The sequence below is a fragment of the Castor canadensis genome, chromosome 3 (assembly GCF_047511655.1).
Source record: "Castor canadensis chromosome 3, mCasCan1.hap1v2, whole genome shotgun sequence".
NCBI lineage: Eukaryota > Metazoa > Chordata > Mammalia > Rodentia > Castoridae > Castor > Castor canadensis.
The window spans coordinates 82,114,631-82,138,598 of record NC_133388.1 but is presented as its reverse complement, the minus strand read 5'-3'; the positions used below and the strand labels follow the sequence as shown (position 1 = coordinate 82,138,598).

The 23,968-nt window shown below is 38.1% G+C and overlaps 1 protein-coding gene and 1 long non-coding RNA gene across 2 annotated transcripts in view; one reads left to right on the top strand and one right to left on the bottom strand.

Moving 5' to 3' along the window:
* LOC141421230 (inhibitor of Bruton tyrosine kinase-like) overlaps positions 1–23,968 on the top strand; it is a 1,912,155-nt gene that overhangs the window by 1,620,076 nt on the left and 268,111 nt on the right. The gene's annotated exons all lie outside the window — the stretch shown is intronic.
* LOC141421236 (uncharacterized) lies at positions 685–18,957 on the bottom strand. Its single transcript, XR_012445864.1, has 3 exons — positions 18,688–18,957; positions 10,822–10,950; positions 685–1,096 (listed from the first exon to the last, which is right to left on the bottom strand). It is a non-coding gene; the product is annotated as an uncharacterized lncRNA (long non-coding RNA).

Sequence of the window (23,968 nt, the reverse complement as noted above, 5' to 3'; positions counted from 1 at the left end):
GTTTTCTCATCTATAAAATGGAGGTAACACAAATGCTTTATGCATATAATAGCTGTGAGGATTGTGTGTGTGCACATGTGCAGGTACACAGCACATGTCCTTGAATAACTGCCTAGAGATGCACGATGTCCCAACCCTTGACCAGAGGCCAAGGTCCAGGAGCCAAAGAGAGCTCTTTCAGAAGTGTTATTCTTTTCTCTCATTTATCACAAATTGCTTATTTTCTATAAAATGTCTTCTAAACATTCATAAACTAATGGCATACACGTAAAGTTTTTACACTGAAGAGAAAAAGACTCTGCTTAACAGTTTTAAATGGTCATTGTAGCTACTGTATGGTTTAAAAAAAAGTTAGAAGAGCACAAAAGTAGAAACAAGGAAGCCAATTCTATACCAATGGAACAAGTAGTAATAGTGTCCTAAACTGAGCATGAATTATTTTAGGAGAAAATGTAGAAAAACAACAGAAAGAATGAAAAATCTGTTATGAATGATTTAGCAGGATCAGACATGGTGATGCTTGCCTATAATTCCAGCTACTCGGGAGAATGAGGAAGGAGGGTCACAAATTTGAAACCATTCTGGACAATTTGGTGAGACCTTGTCCCAAACTTAAGTTTAAAAAGCTTTGGGATGTTAGCTCAATGGTAGAGCACTTGCCTAGCATGTACAAGAGCTTGGGTTCTATCACCAGTATTATTTTAAAAATGGAGCAAAAAGTTATTAATTTTATCTAAACTCAAAAGCAGAAAGTGCGTTCCTGAAAACTGTCTTTTACTGCAGTCTCATATTGGCTTTCATTTATGCAATACTTTCAGTAACCCCAGCTTCCCCTCCAAACTTATCTCCAGCTATTCAATTTCAGACTATACAATTATACTCCCTTGCCTTAGATCATATGATTGCATCTGCCGAAATAGTTCTTTCCCCTTTCCCTGCACAAAGCCTATGCATACCTCAAAGACTTGATCAGATTTCGTCTTCTTTACTCCAAATTTTCTGCAGTTGGAACCAGTATTTCTTTCCCTTATTTTCCAAATGGGCTATGCCAGGCTGCTTGTTTTACCTGCATTGTCACTTACTCTGGATTACAACCCTGAAAATTAAACAAGATAATACTATATTCAATCTGCATTTCTCTACAACTTGTAAAACAATATCTTTAAAAATATTGAAAGGATTGAAGTTGAAATGAAAGGCAATTATCATCACTGAACAATGAGAACTCGGAAGAGGAGAATGGGGTGACCATTTATTAAGTGAGGAGACTTCAACACCCACGGCTGCATAAGAGGCCTCGGATCGCATTATCCCAAGAAGTTTGCGTTTGTGTGCTTCAGGCCTGGTTTCCTAAATATTACTTAATCATCAGATATGGGGGGGGAGCTAAACACAATAGATTTTATTTGCTCTCACCACCTTGGGCTCCTCAGTTTGGAGATGATACTCTTATTTAACAGGAAATCTTTTTATTCTTCAGCGTTTTACTAGTTTGTCATCTATTCCTTCACTTGAGTGATTGACAAAGTCTTTCCCATAAAATCCTTTGTGGAAGTGAACATTATGAATCAGAAGCAGCATCCATGAAATAAATTACGAGAGTCCAGCTCAAAGACAAAATAAAATGGAAACACTTTTTCTTACATAGTGAAGCAGGTTTAGCTGCTCTTAAAACTACTGCAATGATGTGAAAATTTTCAAAGTTCACCTGAGGGCAACAGAGTTCACAGCAAGTTGGACTGTATGTAGCCAATCTTACTTGCCAGTGCTCATGTCCTTATACAGTGGCTGTTTTGAGGTTTGTCTATGAAAGCTACATACATGTCCTCTCCCAAATGCCCCAAGGCCTAGTTTCAAAGAGGTCATCAACTAAATCATGAGGTTGAAGGTACAATAGGCTTTTCTCAAATAGCAAAAGCATAAATTTGCAAGTTCTAAAACTAAAAGGTTTGGAAAATCCTCTGCTCACCTACTGAAGATCCCTAATCTATACAAAACATTTCAGACCACATCCTTCATAGCCCATACATTGGGACAGTCTTTAGCCCTAGAATGTGGAAATTGTTGCCTTCTTACCATGTGTATGGAATAAGCAAAACTGTAAGGGCAGAACTAAAGCAGTTTCTTTACCTGAGGCTAAAAGATGACAAATGGCCCTGAAAAGATAGTTTTCTGTGGCATAGAGGCAGGAGCGTATGCTGCTGAGGCTCAACAATCTGAGCTCTTCCACTCACAAGATAGTTCATGTCTCTGATTCTCTCTTTCTCCATCTATAAAATGGGAGTAATAATTACTTCACTCACAGTGTGATTATTTATTAAATAATGCTAAATGAAGTGATCCTAATGTCAACTGTGTGGGAAGTTGCTTCCACACAAATGTGTATGTCCCTTTTAATAACTAATTCCACACTCTCCAACCTTGCAATAGCCACACTTCTCAAAGAAGGAAGGCTTGCAGGAGAGCCAGATGAAAGAATAGACTTTCAGGATGGGTTGTAGCTCAGTGGTAGAACACTTGCATATCATGCATGTAGCCCTGAGTTCCATCCTCAGTTTATTTAAAAAGAAAAGAAAAGAAGTAAGATGTACATGAGGTGGTAAACTCAAAAGGCTCAAATATCTCTAAAAAAAAATGGACATTTTTAATACCCACATGGAAAAACTTAAAAGGCTCTTTTCTATTAAAATCTCCTAAATACTGGTGCCAGTGCCTAAAACCAGGCACCAGTGGCTCACACCTGTAATCCCAGCTATTCAGGAGGCAGAGATCAGGAGGATCACAATTTGAAGCCAGCCCAGGCAAATAATTCCACAAGACCCTATCTCAAAAAATCCTTCACAAAATTATGACTGGTTTTGAGTGGCTTAAGGTGAAGGTCCTGAGTTCAAGCCCCAGTACCACAAAATAAATTAATAAATGTCCTAAAGCCCCGTCTGTTAAAGGCTTACTCTCCAGCATGGCACTGCTGGGAGGTAGTAGAAACTTTGAGAGGTGGGCCTAGTGGGAACTCTTCCAGTCATTGGAGTTATGCCCCTAGAGGGATTGTGGGAGCCTCCCTTTTTCATGACTTGGCCATGAGGTGAGCAGATTTGCTCCACACACACTTCCTGCCATGATATACTGCCTCGACATCAGCCCAAAAGCAGTGGGGTGAACTGAACCTGGGCTGAAATCCCCAAACTGTAAGCCAAACTAAAACTTTTCTCTTTATAAGCTAATTATCATAAGTATTTGTTATAATAGAAAGCTAACTAACACACACCCATTCAGCACACAAATTTTTTTTCTACAGCAACTTTTTCATCTTTTTTTTTTATTGTTGTGCTAGGTGAGGGAAATGGTGGCATTTATAAAACTTCTTACAATATATCAAATATATCATACTTTAATTCACCCCCTCCACCATTCTCCTTAATCCTCCTTTCCACCCATTCCTGGAATAGTTTCAACAGATATTATTTTTCCATTTACATACAAGTGTACACAGGATTTGCCCCATATTCACCTTCCTTTATCATTTCCCCATCTCATCCCCCCTCCCACTGGGATAACCCCCCTCCAGGCAGGACCTATTCTACCCCCCTGTTCTCCAATTTTATAAAAGAAAAAAATGACATTTTTATTTGTTTAAGATAGCTATACAGGGAGTTTCCTTTTGACATTTCCATGTATATATGTACTATAACCTGAAGTGTTTCATCTCCTCCATTTTTCTTCTTTCTACCATAGTCCCTTGCTTATGGTGGTTTCAACCAACTTAAACATTCTGTATTCATTCTTGTACAGAGAATACAACAACCATATTTGCCTTCTTCACTTCCTTCTTTTACCCCCCCTTTGTGAATTCTTCTTAGTGTGACCTATTTTTCATAATATCACTTATATTTCTATTGTGTCTATCTCCTACATATGAGAGAAAACATGCAACTCTAGGCCTTCTGAACCTCGCTAACTTCACTTAAGGTGATGTTCTCCAGTTCCATCCATTTAACTACAACCAACAAAATTTCATTCTTCTTTGTGGCTGAATAAAATTCATGTGTATAAATACCACATTTTCTTAATCCATTCGTCAGTAGTGAGGCATCTTGACTAACCATAGCTTAGCTATTGTTAATCATGCTGCAATAAACCTGGGTGTGCAGGTGCTTTTATTGTATCCTGACTTAATTTCTTTTGGGTATATCCTTAGGAGTGGAATTGCTGGATCACATGGAAGTTTTTTTAAAGTTTTTTGAGGAGCCTCCGTACTGTTTTCCAGAATGGTTATACCAATTTACATTCCCACCAGCAGTGTATGAGAGTTTCTTTTTCCCCACATCCTCTCCAACATTTGTTGTTGTTTGTGTTTTTTATGGTAACCATTCTAATAAGATTGAGGTGGAATCTTGACATGGTTTTGATTTTCATTTCCTTTATGGCCAGTGATGTTGCATTTCTTCATGCAATTTTTAGCCATTTGGATTTTATCCTTTAAAAAAGCTCTGTTCAGTTTTTTTTGCCCATTTCTTCACTGGGTCATTGATTTCTGGGGGAGTTTAGTTTTTTGAGTTCCTTGTATATTCTGGTTATCAATCCCTTGTCAGATGTATAGTTAGCAAAGATTTTTCTCCCATTCTGTGGGCAGCCTCTTGAATTTTAGGGACCATTTTGTTTTGCAGTCCCATTTATCAATTATTTCTCTTAGTTGCTGAAACATTTGAGTTCTAGAGAGGGAGTCATTGCCTATGCCTATTAGTTCCATTGGATTCCCCGCTCTTCTCTGCACTAGCTTCAAAGTTTCAGGTCCTAGATTATGGTCCTTAATCCACTTTGAGTTGATACTGTACAGGGTGACAGACATGGGTAGTTTCAGTTTTCTGCATGTGTATGTCCAGTTTTCCCAGCAACATTTATGGAAGAGGCTGTTTTCTCCATCTTATGGTTTGGACTCCTTTATCAAAAATTAGGTGGATTCATATCTGGGTCTTCTCTTCTGTTCCACTGTTCTTCATATCTGTTTTTGTGCCAGTATCATGCTGTTTTTATTGCTATATAGTATAGTTTGAGGTCAGGTATTATGATACCTTCAGTGTTGCTCTTTTTGTTCAGTATTACCCTGTTGTTTGTGGTCTTTTGTACTTCCAAATGAACTACTTTAGGGTTGACTTCAAACTCTGTGATGAATATCATTAGAATTTTGATGGGAATTCCATTGAACATGTAGACTGCTTTTTGTAGTATAGTCATTTTCACTATGTTGATTCTACCAATCCATGATCATAGGAGATCTTTCCATCTTCTGTAGTCTTCTTTGATTTCTTTCTTCAATGGTTTATAGTTTGGATTATTATAAATGCAATTATTTTACTATATTCTTTTTCAACCTGTTCATTGTTGGTGTATAGAAAGGCTACTGATTTTTGTAAATTGATTTTGTACCCTCCTACTTTGCTGAAGCTGTTTATGGTGTCTAGGAGTTTTTTTGGGTCTTTCAGGTATAAGATCATGTCATCTATAAATAGAGATAGTTTGACTGCTTCCTTCCCTATTTTTATTTTCTTTATTTCCTCTTCCTTTCTTATTGCTGTGTCTAGGAACTCTAAGACTATGTTGAATAGCAGTTGAGAGAGTAGACACCCTTCTCTCATTCCTGACTTTAGAGAAAATAGTTTCAGTTCTTCCCCATTTAGTATGATGTTGGCTATAAGCTTGTCATATATAGCTTTTATTATGTTGAGGTACATTCCTTCTATTCCTAGTTTCATCAAGCTTTTACAATGAAGGGATGTTGTATTTTTCCTCATCTATTGAGATGATCATGTGGTTTTTGTCTCTGCTTCTGTTAATATGCTATATTACATTTAATGATTTGTATATGTTGATCCATCCCTGCATCCCTAGGATGAAACCAACTTGATCATGGTGTATGATCTTTTGAATATGCTGTTGATTTCACTTTGCCAATATTTTATTAAAGACTTTTGCATCTATGTTCATTAAAGAGATTGGCCTGTAATTCTCTTTTTTTGTTGTATCTTTATTGAGTTTTGGGATGAGTGTAATGCTGGTTTCATATAATGAGTTTTGTAGTTCCTTCCCTTTCTATTTTGTGGAAAAGTTTGAGGAGTATTGGTGTTAGTTCTTTAAAGGTCTGGTAGAATTCAATGGTGAATCTGTCAGGTCCTAGATTGTTCTTTTTTGGGAGACTCTTTATTGCTGCTTCAAGTTCCTTGTGTGTTATAAATCTATTTATCTGATTAACATCTTGTTGGTTCAGTTTTGGATGGTCATATGTATCTATAAATTTGGTCATTTCTTCTAGATTTTCCAATTTATTTGAATACAGGTTTTCAAAGTGATTCCCCATATAATTCCCTGTATTTCCTTGGTGTTTGTTGTTATCTCCCTTTTTTCATTTCTCATTTTATTAAGTTGGGTCTTTTCCTTCCTCATTAAGTCAGATTTGCCAGGGTTTTTTTTAATTGTTTATTCATTTATTCATGTGTGCATACATTGTTTGAGCATCTCTCCCCTCCCTCCCCCATTCCCTGCTCCTCTCTCTCTCTCCCCAACCCCCCTCACTTCCAGGCAGAACCTGTTCTGCCCTCTTCTCCAATTTTGTTGAAGAGAAAACATAAGAGATAATAAAAAAGATGTAGCATTTTTGCTAGCTTGAAATAAAGATAGCTATACAGAGAGATTCCTAGCATTGCTTCCAAGCACATGTGTATTACAACACAAATCGGTTCATCTCTACCAGACCTCTTCACTACTTCCTGGTCACCCTCCCATAGTGGCCTCTGCCAGTTTAAGGTTACTTATTAGCTACTCTGCAGTGGGCACATCAAATACTTTGAGTTTTGGGTTTCCTTCCCTTTCCCTGTTCCTCTGGTTTGCATTATCCCCTTAGCATGTAACCCATGTCCGCTAACATTACTGCATTTGTTTTAGGTCTGTAATCCGCATATGAGGGAGAACCTATGATTTTTGGTCTTCTGAGCCTGCCTAACTTTGCTTAAGATGTTCTTCAGTTCTATCCATTTACTTGCGAATGACAAAATTTCATTCTTCTTTGTGTCTGAGTAAAATTCCATTGTGTACAAATACCACATTTTCTTAATCCATTCATTGGTAGTGGGACATCTTGGCAGTTTCCTTAACTTTTGCCAGGGGTTTACTGATCTTGTTTATCTTTTTCAAAGAATTATCTTTTTGTAATATTGATTCTTTGGGTTTTTGGTCTCTACTGTGTTGATTTCGGTCCTTATTTTTATTATTTCTCTCCTTCTGCTAGTTTTGGGTTTAGCTTATTCTTGTTTCTCTAGGAATTTGAGATGCAGCATTAGGTCATTGATTTGAGATCTTTCTGTGTTTTTAATATATGCACTCATGACTACAAACTTTCCCCTTAGTACTTCCTTTAATGTGTCCCATAAGTTCTGATAGGTTGTGCCTCCATTCTCATTAAATTCCAGGAACATTTTACTTCCTCCCTTATTTCTTTGATGACTCACTGATCATGGAGCAAAGTGTTGCTCATTCACCAGTTGTTTATTTCCTGCTGTTTCTTTTGTTATTGAATTCCAGTTTTATTCCACTATCAGACAGTATGCAGGGGGTTATTTCAATTTTCTCATATTTGTTAAAACTTGAAATATGTGCCCTGAAAATGGTCTATTTTGGAGAAAGTTCCATGGGCTTCTGAGAAGACTGTACATGTGCTGTTGCAGGATGGAAAACTGGAGATGTCTGTCAGGTCCATTAGATCTATGGTATCATTCAATTCTAGAGTTTCTTTGATGTTGTTGTTGGTTTTGTTTTTTTTTTTTCTGTATGACCTATCTATCAGTGAGAAAGGACTAGTGAAGTCTCCCACTACCACTGTTTTGGGAACTGTTTATGTTTTTAAGTCCAGTACTGTATGTTTAATGAAGTTGGTGCACTGACATTAGGTGCATATATGTTGACAATTGTTATTTCCTCTTGATGTACTGCTCCTTTCATTAGTTTGAAGTGAACTTCTTTGTCTCTTCAACTAATTTATGTTTGATATCTACTTTATCTGATAAAAGTATGCTACTCCTGCCTGTTTTTGGGGGGACATTAGCTTGGTAAAATTTCTTCCATCCTTTCATCCTAAGGCAATGTTTATTTCTATCTGTAAGGTGGTTCTTATAAACAACAGATTGTCAGGTCTTCCTTTTTAATCCAGTTTGCCAATTGGTGTCTTTTGATGGGGGAGATGAGTCCATTAACATTCAGTGTTAACATTGAGAGGTATGTGGTGATTCCTGCCATATAGTTGCTTTTATTGTGTAAGGATTTGTGTATGTGCAACTAATTCTATGCTACTCTCTGATTACTTGCTGCTTTTCTCTTGAAGTTTAATAATTCCTATCCATTCATGGCTATGTTTGTACTCATCTTCTGTGTGTAGAATTCCTTTTAAAATCTTGTGTAGTGATAGTTTAGTGGTCATTTATTGTTTTAGTTTCTGTTTATCATGGGAGATTTTTATTGCTCTGTCAGTTTTAAATGATATAGCTTTGCTGGGCAGAGTATTCTAAAACTGAAATTGTTTTCAGTCAGTGCTCAAAATACCTCACTCCATGCCCTTCTTGTTTTTAAGGTTTCTGTTGAGAAATCTGCTGTTATTGTGGTAGCTTTGCCTTTGTATATTATTTGATTTTTCTCTATTACAGCATTTAGTATTCTTTCTTTGTATTAGTTCTTTCTTTCTTTAGTATTAGTTCTTTGTGGTAATTGTTTTAGCTATAGTATGCCTTGGAGAGGTTTTGTTTTAGTCATATCTGTTTGGTGTCTTGGAGCCTTCCTGTATCTGAATGGGCATCTCTTTCTCTAGAACTGGGAAGTTTTCTGCTATTGTTTTGTTTAATATATTACATAACCCTTTGGCTTGCACCTCTTTTCCTTTTTCAATGCCCATGATTGTCAGGTTTGGTTTTTGATGGAGTCACAGAGTTCTTTTGTATTCCATTTGCAGCTCTTGAGTCTTTTGTCCAAGGAGTGTTCTGTTTTTATCTATTTTGTCTTCAAGCCCTGAAATTCTGTCTTCCACTTTTTTCAGTCTGCTGGAGTAGCTTTCAACTGTGTTTTTTATTTGATTTAAGGGACATTTATTCCCAGAATTTCTGTTTGATTATTTTCTCTGAGACTTTCCATATCTTTGTTACACTTTTTTGTCATATCTTGTGCTGTCTTCTTTATTTCGTATGTATCTCTTTTTTAAAATAATTTCCTTAGTTTCGTTTTAGAAATTGTTGAACTTCTGAGTTCACTTAGTTATTTATGCATCTTCTTGTGGTTTTTTTAATCTATGTTCTCTTGATATTCATTGAGTTGTTTTTGCATGTTCTCCTTAAGCTCCTCTTTAAGCTCATTGAACATTCTTATCATCATTCTTCTGAGGTCAGCCCTCTCCTTTACTTTCACCAAATCTTCTATTATGTCATTGGTAGTCTTCTAAGGAGTCATATTACCCTGCCTTCTTTTTCTCCCCATGTTTATATTTTCTGCTTTGCCCTTGCCTTGTTTAGTTGGGGGTTTTAATCACTGTTATCTTTTCCTGACTTAATTTCTATGTTCTGACTAGCTTAGTTGTTAGCTAGGTTGTCATAATATTTCTGTTCCTTGACCTGGAGGTATACCTTAGCAATAACAAATTCACAAATTCAATGCCAAACCAGTTATTTATATTATCTATAAGGAACCTATTGGTGTTATTATCTATCAATAGTGGGTATTGGGGAGACAACAGTTGTTTGGATACTTATAGATACTTAGGTAATTAAAAAGATGGCACTAGAAGAGAGGGCAGGAGGGAGGATGGGGTAAGGGGAAGAAGTGTGAGGTGTGGGGGATTAAGTTCCTAACATGTGTTCAGTCACTGTGGGAGAGGGTGCTATCGTTAGGGATTGAAGAAGGATAGGAAGGATGTGGGTAACGTGTAAAGTTGGTATAATAGATTATTCAGTGAGTGGTGAGTATGGAGGAGGTAGGGGCAGTGGGCAGAAAGGGAGGGTGAGGAAAGGAAGGAAAGGAGGAGTGAGGAAGAGAGGAACAAAGAATATGAAGGAAAAAAGAATAAAAATACAAAAAGAGGGGTCAAAAAAGGTATGTGGAACAGGGAGGGTTAAGCAAATTGATATTTGGGTAGAGTGGAAAAGGGAGATAGGTAACAGTAAATTGAAAAAAAATGAAAATAAAAATAATAATAAAAAAAAAGTTCAATGAATGTTCTGAAATCTTTCCTCTGATTTCAAATCCAGTTACTGATAGTTTTGACAAGGCCTCTCTCTGCATCTCTGCCCCTTCTTGAGGTTGGTATGGTGGGCTGTGTGGAAATAGTTGTTGCCTCACTCTATCAGACAGCTCGGGAGGGGATGCTGCTCAGGGTGTTTGAGCCAGAATTCTCTTGATGGGATGGGCCATCTAGTGTAGACAAGTTCTCCAAAGCTGTCATGTAAGGAGCTGGTATGTGAGTAGTCACCAGCCCCTACTGCCGGCAGGGTAAGCCTGGGAACTAGAATTGAGCTTTTTGGTCCACCACTTTTCTCTTGGAAGTTTGTCAGTTTCAGCTCATGACCAGTTTCTCCAAGGCAGTGGAATGTTTTGTTTTCACCAAACAGCAGGACCACTCCACCCCCACATAGGCTGGGTCAGCTCAGCGTTCCACCCCACCCCTGCCAGGCAAAGGTGAAACATTCCTTCCATTTATATGATGACCAGTTTTGTTGAGGGGGAGTGATGCAATGTGCCCGCCAACTGCAGTGGACTATGTGGTTCCCTTCAGAGCTGATAAGGTATCACACTTACCTGGCCGGGGTACAGTTTTCTCACTTCTGGGACAGCAAAGGCAGGCAGCACAAGCAGGTTCTGTGTCCACAAATTATGGCAGATCCAGGACATCACAGATGGTCGCAGGTTCTCTGTGCTATGTTTTCACTTTTCCAAGACAGGAGAGAAGAAGCCACAAAAAATGGGAGTAGAAGAAAAATGATTTCCCAGTGGGTGAATCAGAAACTTCTGCCCATCCCAGTGCCAGGGCTTCCCCAGGTATTATGTGCTATGAAAAGCTAATTTAAGGGCCAGTCTTTGAACATTATATGCACCCTATGTATTGGTGGTATCTTAGTTGGCAAAAAAAAAAAAAAAAGCAGGGTTACCCAATCCTTGCTACATGAATCTGAAGTATTTTTCTGAAATCATGGAGCTCAGGGTCCCGGGGTCCCTCAGTATCCACCATCTTGCTTTTCTCTCCCATTGCACATATTTTCAATTTGAATGTCAATATTTATATAACATTTTTTATATATAATCTCCTGGAGCCTTCCCAGGAGGATGGATTTTGTTAACTAACTGGAAGATCTTTTTTTTCCTGAGAACAATTAAAATTTTCATCTTTCTTGTAATGGCTATTGGGTACTTGAAGACAATATTAAGTAGTGGGTGGTAACATATAAATTTGTTATATTTATATTTGGGAAGATTCAGGAAAAATAAATCAAAACTGCCAAGGTTGGAGGAAAAAGTAACAGAGATAATGAGAAAGCAAGAAAGAGAAGCAGAGAGAAAGAAACCCAAAGCAATAGGGTCCAGAAGAGGTGATGGGAAGTAGTGAGATATCCAGTGAAAATTTCTGGGAATGCCACCTCAAGATGTGAATGGTGACCTTATTTTCTTATAGAGCTTTAATTACATTCTACATTGGCCAATAATGCACTTAGGCTGTAGCAGGAGAGGACAGGAGGGCCAGAAAAGAAACAAACAGACTGTGTTCTGACAATGAGACAGGGGAAAGGGATGGCAAAGCAGATAGATAAAACTTAAAATAATTGAAATATGAAGGTCACATAGCACTGGGAAAATGCAATAGCTAGTAAAGTCACATGCAGACATATTGAGCTTTGCTTTCTGTTTCTGTAACCTGCTTGCAAGGGTAAATAAGGTGAGATCCCTTCTGTTCTCAGGGCTCAGCATTTGGAAATGAGTCCGCTGAGTCTGTACCAGCACAATAAATGTTGCTTCCTGCTAATCTGCCTCAGTGTCCTGTATCTCAGCTCATAATTTCCCGGAACATTTCTTGGGGGCTCATTTGCTGGGATTGTGGAGATGGTGAGTTATCACCTCCCTTGTCACCATGGTGCATGCCCCAAACCACTGGGAGGAAATCCCACCACGTGCCAATGGACAGCTTGATCCAGTGGGGGGATTCATTCCCCAGGCAAGTCGGAGCAAGGGCCTCGGATGCACAACGGAACCCAGTGAGGCACAGGAATCAACTTGGGAACAGTGCTCATCAGACTGGTGAGAACCCAGATTCAAATTCAGGCCTGCCTGAGGAGGCAGAAGGGGAGGTGATCAGCTAATAATAACCACCTTTTGGGGTGAAGCCATGACTCTTAGTTTGAGGAGAGGGGCAGAAATACTGTGCTTTACAGAAGAGTATAAGACACCTCCAAGAGTTAACAGGGGTTTGAGCTTTTCCCAGGAAATAGTCACAACTGACATTAAGGAATAGATAACAAAAAATTCAGCTCCAAAAGGGGAGACTCCCACGAGAACAGATGCATCATCCACCATTCCACCGGCTAGCCCTCTGGGTATAATTTTAACATTTTTTTCTTGTTTTGAGAGTGCACTCTAATTGTGTGTGTGTGTGTGTAAATTTGTTTAAAGCACGATGCAAAATTTAATTTGCTCCTGGAATCCCAGCTCATCTTATGTGAGCTTAAGTTGACATTTTTTTCCTGGCAAACTTAATTTATAATACGTCTCTGTGTGTGTGCATATATGTAAGCACCTTCAAAATGGTTCTTAAACTGCTGTTATAAGGTTATATGCTATTCAAGGTAGCAAAAAAAACAGTGTTTATTTTAAAGATCTCTGTTACAAACTGCTTAAGCTTTTCACATTTAAATATGTAAACATCCTCAGGATGGATCTTATTATAAAGTAAATGTAAAAAAAATTATTACTCTATTCTACTGCTACTTTTAAGAAAACAGGTTTTCAAACTTGTTTCAATCAGGTCTCACTAAGATGCAGGAATTCAGGGGTTAACACTCCAGCTTAGACCAGAAGAGAAAAAAAAAAAAGGCAGGCTACAGTCTGCAACAGAAATCTGAAAATTTGGGTAGTTAAAAAATAACTTTAGCCTCTTATATTCTGTCATAAATAAAATCTGGGATTTCATTCTCTGTTATAACACATAAGTCTATTAACAAATGGGCTTTCTATAAATTGTTTTTATACAAAAAATAATTTTAAGGTTGCTTTCTTTCTGCTTTTTTCCATACAGATATAAGGTTCTAAGTTAAAAGGTTTTATAAGTTAATTTCAACAAGTAACATATTATATAATATAGGTATGATATTAAAGATATGGTTTTTTAAATAAATGGATAAAAAATACTTTAAAATTAAAAAAAAGATAAAGGCAAGCTCCCCCAGGGGATACAAAACAAGTTGTCATAAAGGTGAAGAATAAGTTGTCATAAAAGGATAGAGCTTATAAATGCTTATGTGATTAAGTTGACTAAAATCCTGTTACATTAAAGGTTTTTGTAAGGTCAAAATTTAATGTGCTGATGTTAAACTAAAACTTAATTCTCTAAGCTCATGACAACAAGACTATCTTAAAATGTTGTTCTTAATAACATTTACAAAAACGGTCTTAAAAATGGTTTTTGTTTTGTCAAGTTAGCTGTCAGGAATATTTGGCACTACAGGTTAATTGACAAATTTGTCAAGACTAGAATTTATTAAAACACAGAGAAGCAAGAGGCAGCTGAGCATAGGGAGCACTGCTACACTGATAGAGAGGGTTAAGACAGATTTACTTATGTAAAGCAAAATTTTTAAAAAGCCAAAGTGCGCCCTCCAGATAGGATAAGAAATAAAAACTCAAAAAGGAGCACTACACTGATAGTTAAGACCTCCAGGTTTTATTGGAGTCAACAGAGTGGAGATGTTAGTCCTATTTCCACATATCAGGCAGAGGGAATTTTTGGCCTGGAATGGCCAGATTGGGCCTGTTATTTTAGGGAGACTCCATTGACTACAGGTTGGTGGGATCCTGCCGTATGTCATGAGCCATCTGTTAATGTCAACAATCTGGGATATGATCCCTTATCAACATCTGAGCCATGATTCTTGGCCACTATGTTTCCTAACTCCATACTTAGTCCCCATAAATATTTACCTGTGTTCTCTGGTGATTTTTGTCAGAGTTTTGACTACTAAGGTAACTGAGTCATGTTCATTTAAGAGTTGGTTTATGGAACAGTAAGGACAGCCATGTTAGGATAGACCCCCTCCTCCTTACAGATGGCTTACTAGAAACTCCCCACTCAACCCCAAAGACTGACAAAGAGACAATTGTTAACCTTTATCTCCCTGATGGATGCCAAGGACAGTTGGGCAGACAGTGACCTAACTAAAACTTATCTTTCTTGGTTGCCCAGCAACAATATCCCTTAGTGACCTTCCTGGTACTTTTCCACTAGCCCCCTATATCTAGCCCAAGTCTGTGTTTGGCAATGGGCTCTGGCTCTCTTTCTGGGGTCTCCCTCCACAGGACCCCTGCCTAAACAATAAATCCTGTGCTGGTGTTTGAGCCATCTCTCTGCCTCTTCCATGACTCTTATTTTCTAACAGTTTATATAAAATTTTCTAGATAACCTCATGGTTAAACAACTGTTGTCTTGGGTGATTCTAATGCAGTCAGTATCTTATATGTGTCTGTGACTGGACTATTTGGATTTGCTAAAACTCTTCTTCCCCCCCACAACTGATAAAAATCTAAGGTTATACTTCAAGAATGACTAAACTAATGTGTATATATAACCTCTCTAGAGCTATGATGCTATTGCTGGTTCCTTATACTAAATATATTTATGTTTTTCAAGTGTATCAAGCCTTCTAAAATACAAAATTTAGATAAACATGGTAAAAAAAAGTTAATGATACTGATAAACTGTTCTGTTAATTGCTAAACTATCTATCAAAATTTTGACCAAGGCTCTTTTAAGATTTTTGTCATTATAGTTCTGATCCTTCTGGGGCATTTACAATCAAGTCCATAAAAAAATGACTCTAATAAGTGTTTATATGTCAACTAGGTTAACTTTTTAGATATCTGATTTTGTTGAATTTTGTTCTATACTGTCCTTGTCTAGAAGCCAATTGTCCAAGGGCAACTCCTTCTGTGACTCTTTGTTTCTCAAATTTAGCCAAAATGGTTTAGTTGGCGCTGACTCCCACCTGATCTGCTCATCATTACCTCCACCCACCAAGGTGGGACCAAAACCAAATAAACAAACAAAATCCAGGAAAAAACAAATCCTCAAGAAAAAAAATGAGCAATCAAGAAAGATCTTCAGTCTATGGCCGTACCACCCTAAATGCTCCCGATCTCATCTGGTCTTAGAAGCTAAGTCAGGGTCAGGCCTGATTACTACTTAAATGGGAGACAAATCTACAAAAGAGGCTGCTCAGAGACAAACAGTTTGGAGAAAAGGGGAGGATTCCATCAAAGTTCAAATGGAGTCACTCATGCTAGATCTCTCAAAAATAACCAAGGCCAAGAGGATTGAGGAAGTGTTTCTTATACACGTGTGGCCATCTGGCATTAAAGCCCTTCCAGATACATACTCATATTTTTAGACAGGGTTTTCTGCTTAGAGACAAAATGACTATTTTTGCTGTCTCTAAACATGTCCTTTAATACTTAATGATAGTAGTTTTAACTTTTTTTAAAACAACGTGTTTTCTTGGACATATATGCTGATACTATATTGTTGCCATGGTAATTCTACTCAGTTAAAAAAAAAGACATTGTCTGGATAAAAGAATAAAATGTCCAGTCATTAAAATCCCATTAGAGGGGCCCTATTGTTGTTGTCTTATCTATCCCCACTACAGGTAGAGTAGCAGAGATTGCTCCTTGGATCCATCACAGTTGAGTCAAGCCAGCTTCTCTTGAGTGGGAATGCATCCCTGATCCAGCTTCACCATGTAAAATCACCCTCTGGAACCTTAGCACCCTCCTTCAGCAGGACTCTGCTTCCCAAGAAACAACAGGGGACCAAGAATGGTAGGACAACAGTCCTGCTGTAGTCACCCCAGGAAGCTGACTAATCTACACATGGCTGAAGCTTGAAGAGTCAATTCTCCAATGGGACAAATGAACTGTTTTCCACACCAGTTATTTCACTGTAATGTATTGTCACTCCTTGTCTGTATCTGTTGCTATAGTTCTCACCCTAGTCTTCACCATAGGTTTGGCAGAAACTGCCTCCACTGACTGGATTTATTAGCTCTCTTCTATCTCTTTTGGGCAGGATGCATAATTACTATTTATTTTTACTAATATGGCCTCTTTTCATGGTCCCAGAGCCCTCATCTTGTGACTTATGTATGCATACTACTAGGCAGGAAGTGTTGTCATTAGGACTTTTGCTTTTCCATACTTACTATTCCTGTGCAGTCTCTGTCATTGGCTCATGCACTCACAATCACACCACCTATCTAGTGTGCTCCCATGGTAATCAGCATATCTGCTTCAACCCCACTTACTTACCCCAGGAGTAATGGTTAGAGATCCGGAGTGTTTAGCCCTGATAAACCAGTGTCAATGCTCTGTGATGCATGCGCAGCTATAGACCAAGGTGGACATGGAGGCACAGGCTGCAGCTGTGGTGGTTTAACTTAGGAAAGAGCCTATACATCCAATTAAAAGTATATGTGTCAGGATATACATATCACACTCTTGGCTGGGTGGTGATGTAGGTTCTGATTATTGCCTTTATTGAAGTTGTGTTCCATAGCCCACATGACAGAGGGCTAAGCACGCAGTTCTCCTTCACAAGGAAAAAGCTGCCCCTGACTGCACCCATGGTATCTATAACCCTGTAAATTTCACTAAGCACACAGGGACATATAACTGACATAAGGATAGATGGAAAGGGCCTTGACCCTGAGAGTCTGATGCACCTCAGATTAGTAACTGTTACCCATGAGAGTTCCTCACACAAGTTTTTCACTCCTTTTATGAGGAGGTGAGGAGTGAATTTTCCATCTCTGCCAAAGCTAAAAACTTGTTCCTCTCACTGGGTGAGTCTATAGCCCAGACACTGAATGTCACTTCATGCTATGTTTGTTTGGGACCAACATGGGAGATCACTGGCCTTAGGAAGCAAGGGAGCTAGCTGAACCCTCAAGAACCTTTTGATGAGACTGCTTTTCCAAAACACAAAAAAGGCATCTGATTCCTAAAAACTTCCATCATCGGAAATTATTGTATCTCCTGCCCAGAAGGCTAATTCTCCACCTCAGTGAGGGATTTAACTTGTTTAGGACAGAAGTTTTATAGTGACACTGCTCAAGAGACCAAATGATGGGGAGTTCCTAACCATACAAAACCCCAGCCCCACCCACTGGCCCCTTGTCTAATTTCAGAAAAGCTTGGGAAAATCTTACAACAAACATAGATTGATAGGCACCTAGGGGCTATATTGGATCTATGGGAAGCAAGCGTATACAGTGCTATCTAGTAGCTGGTTTGGATCTTACCTGCTAGGCTTAATACGACAATCTTTCTTCTTGCTTCCCCTCAGACAAGGTAAAAAGAAATCAGGAGTCCCATATATAAAGAAAGATTAAATGGACAAAAACAAGTCCTGGGGCTATCGCACCCCTATACATGTTCAACCACATCATCAGGCTGCAGGCTGTTGGTAAAATTATAACTAATAAAACCACAAGAGCTCTCAAATTGCTGACAAAACAACTACACATATAATGATGCTGTAAAAATACAAACCTCTAAGTCAAGATGATGCTCTTAGACCCTGGGTGGGTCTGAACATCAAAGGGGGAATAATGTAGCAAGAAAGAGGGGGAGAGAGCAGAAAAGAAACAGACAGATTGTGTTCTGACAATGAGACAGGGGGAAGGGATGGCAAAGCAAAGAGATAAAACTTAAAGAATTGAAACATGAAGGTAACACAGCACTGGGAAAATGAAATAGCCAATGGGGTCACATGCAGCCGTATGTGGGTTGAGCTTTGCTTTTTGCTTCTGTAACCTGCTTGCAAGGGAAGGTGAGACCTCTTTGTTCTCGGGGCTCGGGGCTCGAGTCCCCTGGATCTGTGCCGGCACAATAAAAGTTGCTTCCTGCTAATCTGCTTCAGTGTCCCTTAGCTCATAATTTCCTACAACAAGGCAGGTACATTTTGTTTTGTTTTGTTTTAAGGGAAGTTGAGGTGAAAAAGGAAGGATCAAATGATACAGAGGAGGACTGCAATTTGCATCAAAAGTTGCTTCTTCCCACCTCCACTAAATAGATGGGACAAATATTTCATCATAAGTTTGAAGGGTATTACACTCCTGGTCCGTTCATCTGTTTCTTTAGGGAATAAGAGAAGCCAGATCAAGAAAACAGAAAGCTGCTCAAGGTCAAGAAAGGGTTGGGCTAAGAATCATCTGTTAGGATGAATCAGAGTTTGCTAACATATCCCTACAGAATGGGATAAAAAGAAATTTTCATGAAAGTCATATGTAGGAAGAGGAAAGTACCAATGTCAGTGATACTTGCAAATTCTGGATAGTTTTTTAATCTCATAGCCCCTCCACCCCAACATCAATTAGTGTTTTCAACTAGGTCTTCATCACTTCCCACCTGTGTTATTATAGAATTTCCTTCTGGTCTCCCTGTCCAGCCTGGCACCACTCCACCACTCTGCCAGAGGGAACTTTCTGAAACAAATCCAATCATGCAAATATCTCAGCATCAATAATTTACATGGATTTCATATATGAGAAAAATCATCCACCTCTGTTTTAATTTTCTTCTGGACAAAGGGTATCATGCTGAATTTATCTATAGCAAAGACTTTCTGTGATGATTAATTCAACCCTGCTTTCTCTAATCTAAGATTTTAAGGATTGTAAATGTCAGAGAAACAAGTCTATAATATAAAGCTAAACTTTAAAGTTCTAACTAGAAGAATACTAAATTATATTTTATAGTGTAATGTCATTAGTATAAAATGCATAGTAAAATCCTAGGAGGAAATAATCTAAAATTTTAATGGTGTTTGTCTCTTAATGACATGATTATGGACAACCATTTTCTTCTTCATAATACATTTCTTACCTCTTCTACCATGGGTATATAATTCTTCTATAATAGAGGGAAAATACTCAACTTTTTAAAACCTGAACTGTTTGGAAGAGGCACTAATTCTCTTTCCACAAAAGAGAGTTCCTGGTATTTAAAACTGCTATATTAATTCGGAGGAGAGCTCTGGGGTTACTTCTGGAACTTTTGGAAGGACTGGGTCCTCACTCTGTATTTTCTCACAGCTAATGTCCAGGAGACATTGCCAGGGACAATTCCTGGCTAAGGAGGATAAAAACAATACAGAAACTGACAGTCAATTAAAAGAGGCTGCTCTGCAACTAATGAGTCAAGACTGGTGCATGACAATTGTAGCTCTGGCGGGCCTTAATCAAATTCCAAATGCTCAATTAGGCACTAAATGAAGTAGACTTTATATCTGGACTTTGAGAAAATTGCTAAGTGAAAATCATCCAATAATATTCTCAACAAATTTTATGCATAACTTATGCAGGGGCTGGAGGAATAACCCAAATGGAAATCATTAGTAATGATCCTTTTTGTGGCAAGTTGATTTCATTAAAGGACTATTTTTTACTTATCCATACTTTCAAATTTTTGGCTTATCTCTTCCCAAGATTAAGTTCCTTTTAAACATTTCTTCCATGCAGGGGAGTAGATTCATGCTAATTTTCATGCTAATTACAGGGTACAAATAGATTCCCATGGCTCAGTTCTTCTCACACCACACAGAACGAACTGGTGAACAACTTTAATATAATAGACATAAAGGTATCATTGGAAAAACTTGGTAACTTTAAACAAATGGTTCCCAACTAAGGGTAATTTTGTCCCCATAAGGACATTTGGCAGTAGCTGGAGACAACTTTTGTATATGCATATACACTCTGCAAAGAATTATCCAGCTCAAGTGTCAATACTGAAAAGACAATAAAAAAGAATAAAACAATAAAAAAGAATGCAGTTCTAATTCAAGTTCATGACGACCAGTTTTCAGGAATTTCAGACCAATTTCTTTCTTTCTTTGTCAGACCCAAAGTCGTCCATATTTCTCCTAAATGCCTGCCCAGTAAAACTCAGGATTCTCTTAAATGTCTAGTCATTTCCAAACTTTTTTCTCAGGATCCGAGCAGCAAGCCTTTCCTAATCAGTACAAAGCAGAAAAGTTTCCTTCTAAATTTTATACACACATAGTGATCACATTAATGGTCTTTATCACACTAATTATCATTCTATATTTGGCATAAACTGTTCCACAACCTAAGAGCAGACAACATGCATTAGGTATAAATGAGGTTCTAGGGTGGTGTGGCACCCTATGATGGAAGAAAAGAGGTAGATAAAAGAAAATATAATTAAAACAAAATCTAGTATCAACTACCACCTAAAATCTAGTATCAACTACCACTTAAATTCAGGCCAAACAAAATACATGAACTTGAACAAGCAAACCTGGGTTCAAACTCCAACTCTAAGCTTGGTAGCTACACAACACACAAGTAACAACCTTTTGTGAGTCTCAGTTTCTCATATCGAAAGTGGAAATAATAGTTATATCTACATTCCCGGGCTCTTTGTTGTTGTTTTGTGTTTGGAGGAGATTTCAGGGTATTTTTTTTTTGTTTGATTGGTTGGTTGGTTTTGGTTTTTTGATGATCCTTGTTGTGTAACTGGAGAATTTAATTTGATAATTCATACAATGTTTTAATGTTTACAATTTGGATGTTTTGATATATTGCTACCATTTCTGGGGCTTTAGGGGAAGGGGATTGATTTGGTTTGGTTTTTGTTTTGTCTTGCTTTTTATTTGGTTTGGTTTGAGTTTTTGAGATAGGGTCTTGCCATATAGCCTGGGCTGGCCTCAGACTTGTAGCTTCTAGGACTCTTTCAGCAAATGGTCAATAGATAATTGTTTTCTTCTCCCTTGCTTATCAGTGTTGTAACAGTGACCAAATAATTCATTTTCGAACACTGTTTGTTCTCCAGCGGGAAGCTATAAAGAATCTCAAAGTCTTGGTTTTCACATTGTAGGGTATACAAAATAAATACATCAGCATCTTGTATGCTACCTGGCACTCTGAAAGTACAGGACGCTAAGATGGCAGCTGTGTTATTCTCCAGGAGGACCTAGCGAGTACGCATCATCCTGAAGGTGATGCCTCAGCCTGATGTGTGTTCTGATCAGAGGTCTCCTGCATCTATGTGATCCTGAACCAAGTGGTTCACTCCCCTGGGTGTCTCTCCTTTGGAACACCTGAACACACCACTCACTCACTCTCATAGAGTCCTCGGGCCCTGGTGAGAGGAAAGCTTAACATCCAGCAAGCATATTTCCATTTTCCTTCTATTCTGGGACATACAAGAATAAAAAACTTGAGTTTCAATTAGGATGACATTTAAAACTTTTTTGACAGTTTTGGGGTTTGAACTCAGGGCCTCATGCTTGCAAGCATTCTACCACTTGAGCCATACCCCTATCCCTTTTGGCTTGGTAGTTTGTTTTCAGATAGGGTCTCACTAACTTGTTGCCTGAGCTGGCATCACACCATGGTTCTCCAATCTCTACCTCCCACATAGCTGGGATTATAGGTGTGTACCACCATGCCTGACCTTACTTTATTTTTAACATATACACAAAGCAAAAAAAGGTACATATTAATGCAGTAACATTTGATGTTCCAAAATCTATACACATGGTGTAATATTTGAATCAGGTTAAACATATCTGTATCAAACATCTATCATTTCTTCATTGCTGAAAACATTTGAACTTTCTTTTAGCTTTTTTTGAGATATACGGTACATAACTGTTATCTGCAGCCACTCTACTATGCAATAGGACCCTAGACCTTCTTACTCCTAACTTTTCAAGTAATCTTTATACAGTTTCCATGAGTGTACCAATTTGCAGTCCCCACAGTGTGGGAGTGTGCCGTTTCCTCCACATCCTGGCAGCGCTTGTCATCTTTTGTCTTTTTATGGTAGCCATTCTCATAAGGGGTAAGATGACATTGCATTGTGGTTTTGAAATGTCAGGTTTTATAGTCATTATTGTAGGTAGACGTTGGTAGAAGCTAAATAAATTAGTAATGATATAGGAACAGGAATCTCACGTTTGGTGCTTTGGAAGTGAAAACAGAGGGGTCCTTAGGCCCTTCCTTGATTATTTGAAATGCTCCTTAAAATGTTGCCTGCCTCTCAGCTTCAGAATTCACTTTTTTTCCTATATTTTAGCAATTTTTGTAGCATATATTTCACTATATTCTGCTCTCATCTTTTTACAGCCTTTGGCCCTGAGCAATCAAAGTCGGCTTTCAGAGCCACAGTCCGCACTGCATTGTATCATCAACCGCACGATGAACTCCATTTCTCCTCTAGGTTTGTACTGCTTCTACCCTTCACTGAAGCACTGAACTGCTTTAGCAAATTCTTATAAGTACAGGCACTCTTAAGTCCTAGAAAAATTTCCATCATTATTCCCATCTTTCTGTTACTATGGGTTTTTGCTGCCCTAGCTAAGACATACAGTATTAGAAGGAAATCTAAGATTAATCTTATGTGTCTTTCATGAACTAATGCCCAGATAGTTCTCAATACTGGTGCTCCATTCTCCTCTCCCAAGACACTAGTAACAACTCATCTTTCTTTTACTACTGCATTCTTCTTTATATACAGCTTAATTAGTATTCACCCTCTGGCATTATACCTACTTACCTAACTTCCCAAACAATACTAAGAAGGTGCTAAACAGTACTGGCTCATTTATTTCTGTAAACTGACAGCACAGGGTGTGGTATACTAAAGTTAATCAATAAATGTTTATTGAATGAATTGCACCTAAAAGACAAGGCAATTATACATACAGCATATAGTACAGGGAAACTCTATAAAAAGTCTAAAATCCATGAAAAGGCAGTGGATATAATGGTACCAGCTTGTGCATCAGATGGACTACCACCTGGACTGATTGCAGACTGAGAAAGTTCAACTGGTCTTTGTCTAATGTGAAGTGATGTTGCTAACCAATGACACCACCTTAGGGCTTAATCCTTTGGCTTCATTCCTATGAAACCATGGGCCCTAAATCATCCCTCAGAGGGATAGCTTCTTTAAGGTGTTTGGACAATTACACATTTGAGACTCACTCTTAGAAAGTTTCCTCACCATGAGACTCATGCCAGTAAGCAAAGCCAATACCTGAAATTGTTGCAAGTAAGCTGAACATCGGTAGAAACAGGACAGCCCTTGTTTTCTCTTATGTGTAAGATCTAGACCCATAAAATAATAAATAACATGAATGTAAAGGGGGACAGGTAGAGGAAGTCAGTAGGAAGAGAGGAGGATAGGCAAGAGTAATACAGGATGATATGGTCAAAGTACTTAATATGCATTTATGAAAATAGAATAGAAAAATGAAACCAATTGAATGATAAAAAGGAGAGGGGGAAATGAGAAAGAGTAAAATAAAAAAGGAATAAGAGAAATGTTTTTTGGTGTTACTGTAAAACAATCTTGTGCACAATGTTGTAGAGAGAGTTGAGAAAGAGTATGTCTGACAAAAGCAGCGCCCTCATCACTTTCAATAGTAGGGATATTCTGAATAATCAGTATCCATGAGCAAAGCAATGGCAGTTGATGCTTAATCAGTTTTAGAGATTTGAAGTACTGTCTATGATATCTCAAACCTGAACCACTAATCTGAACCTGTAATTTTCTTTAGAAACAAAGTTTAGAGCTAAAATTATATCTTAAAAGCTTATCTGGTTCAAATCTCTACTTTTACAGATGAAGAAACAAAGCCTAACCAGTTAATTTGTTC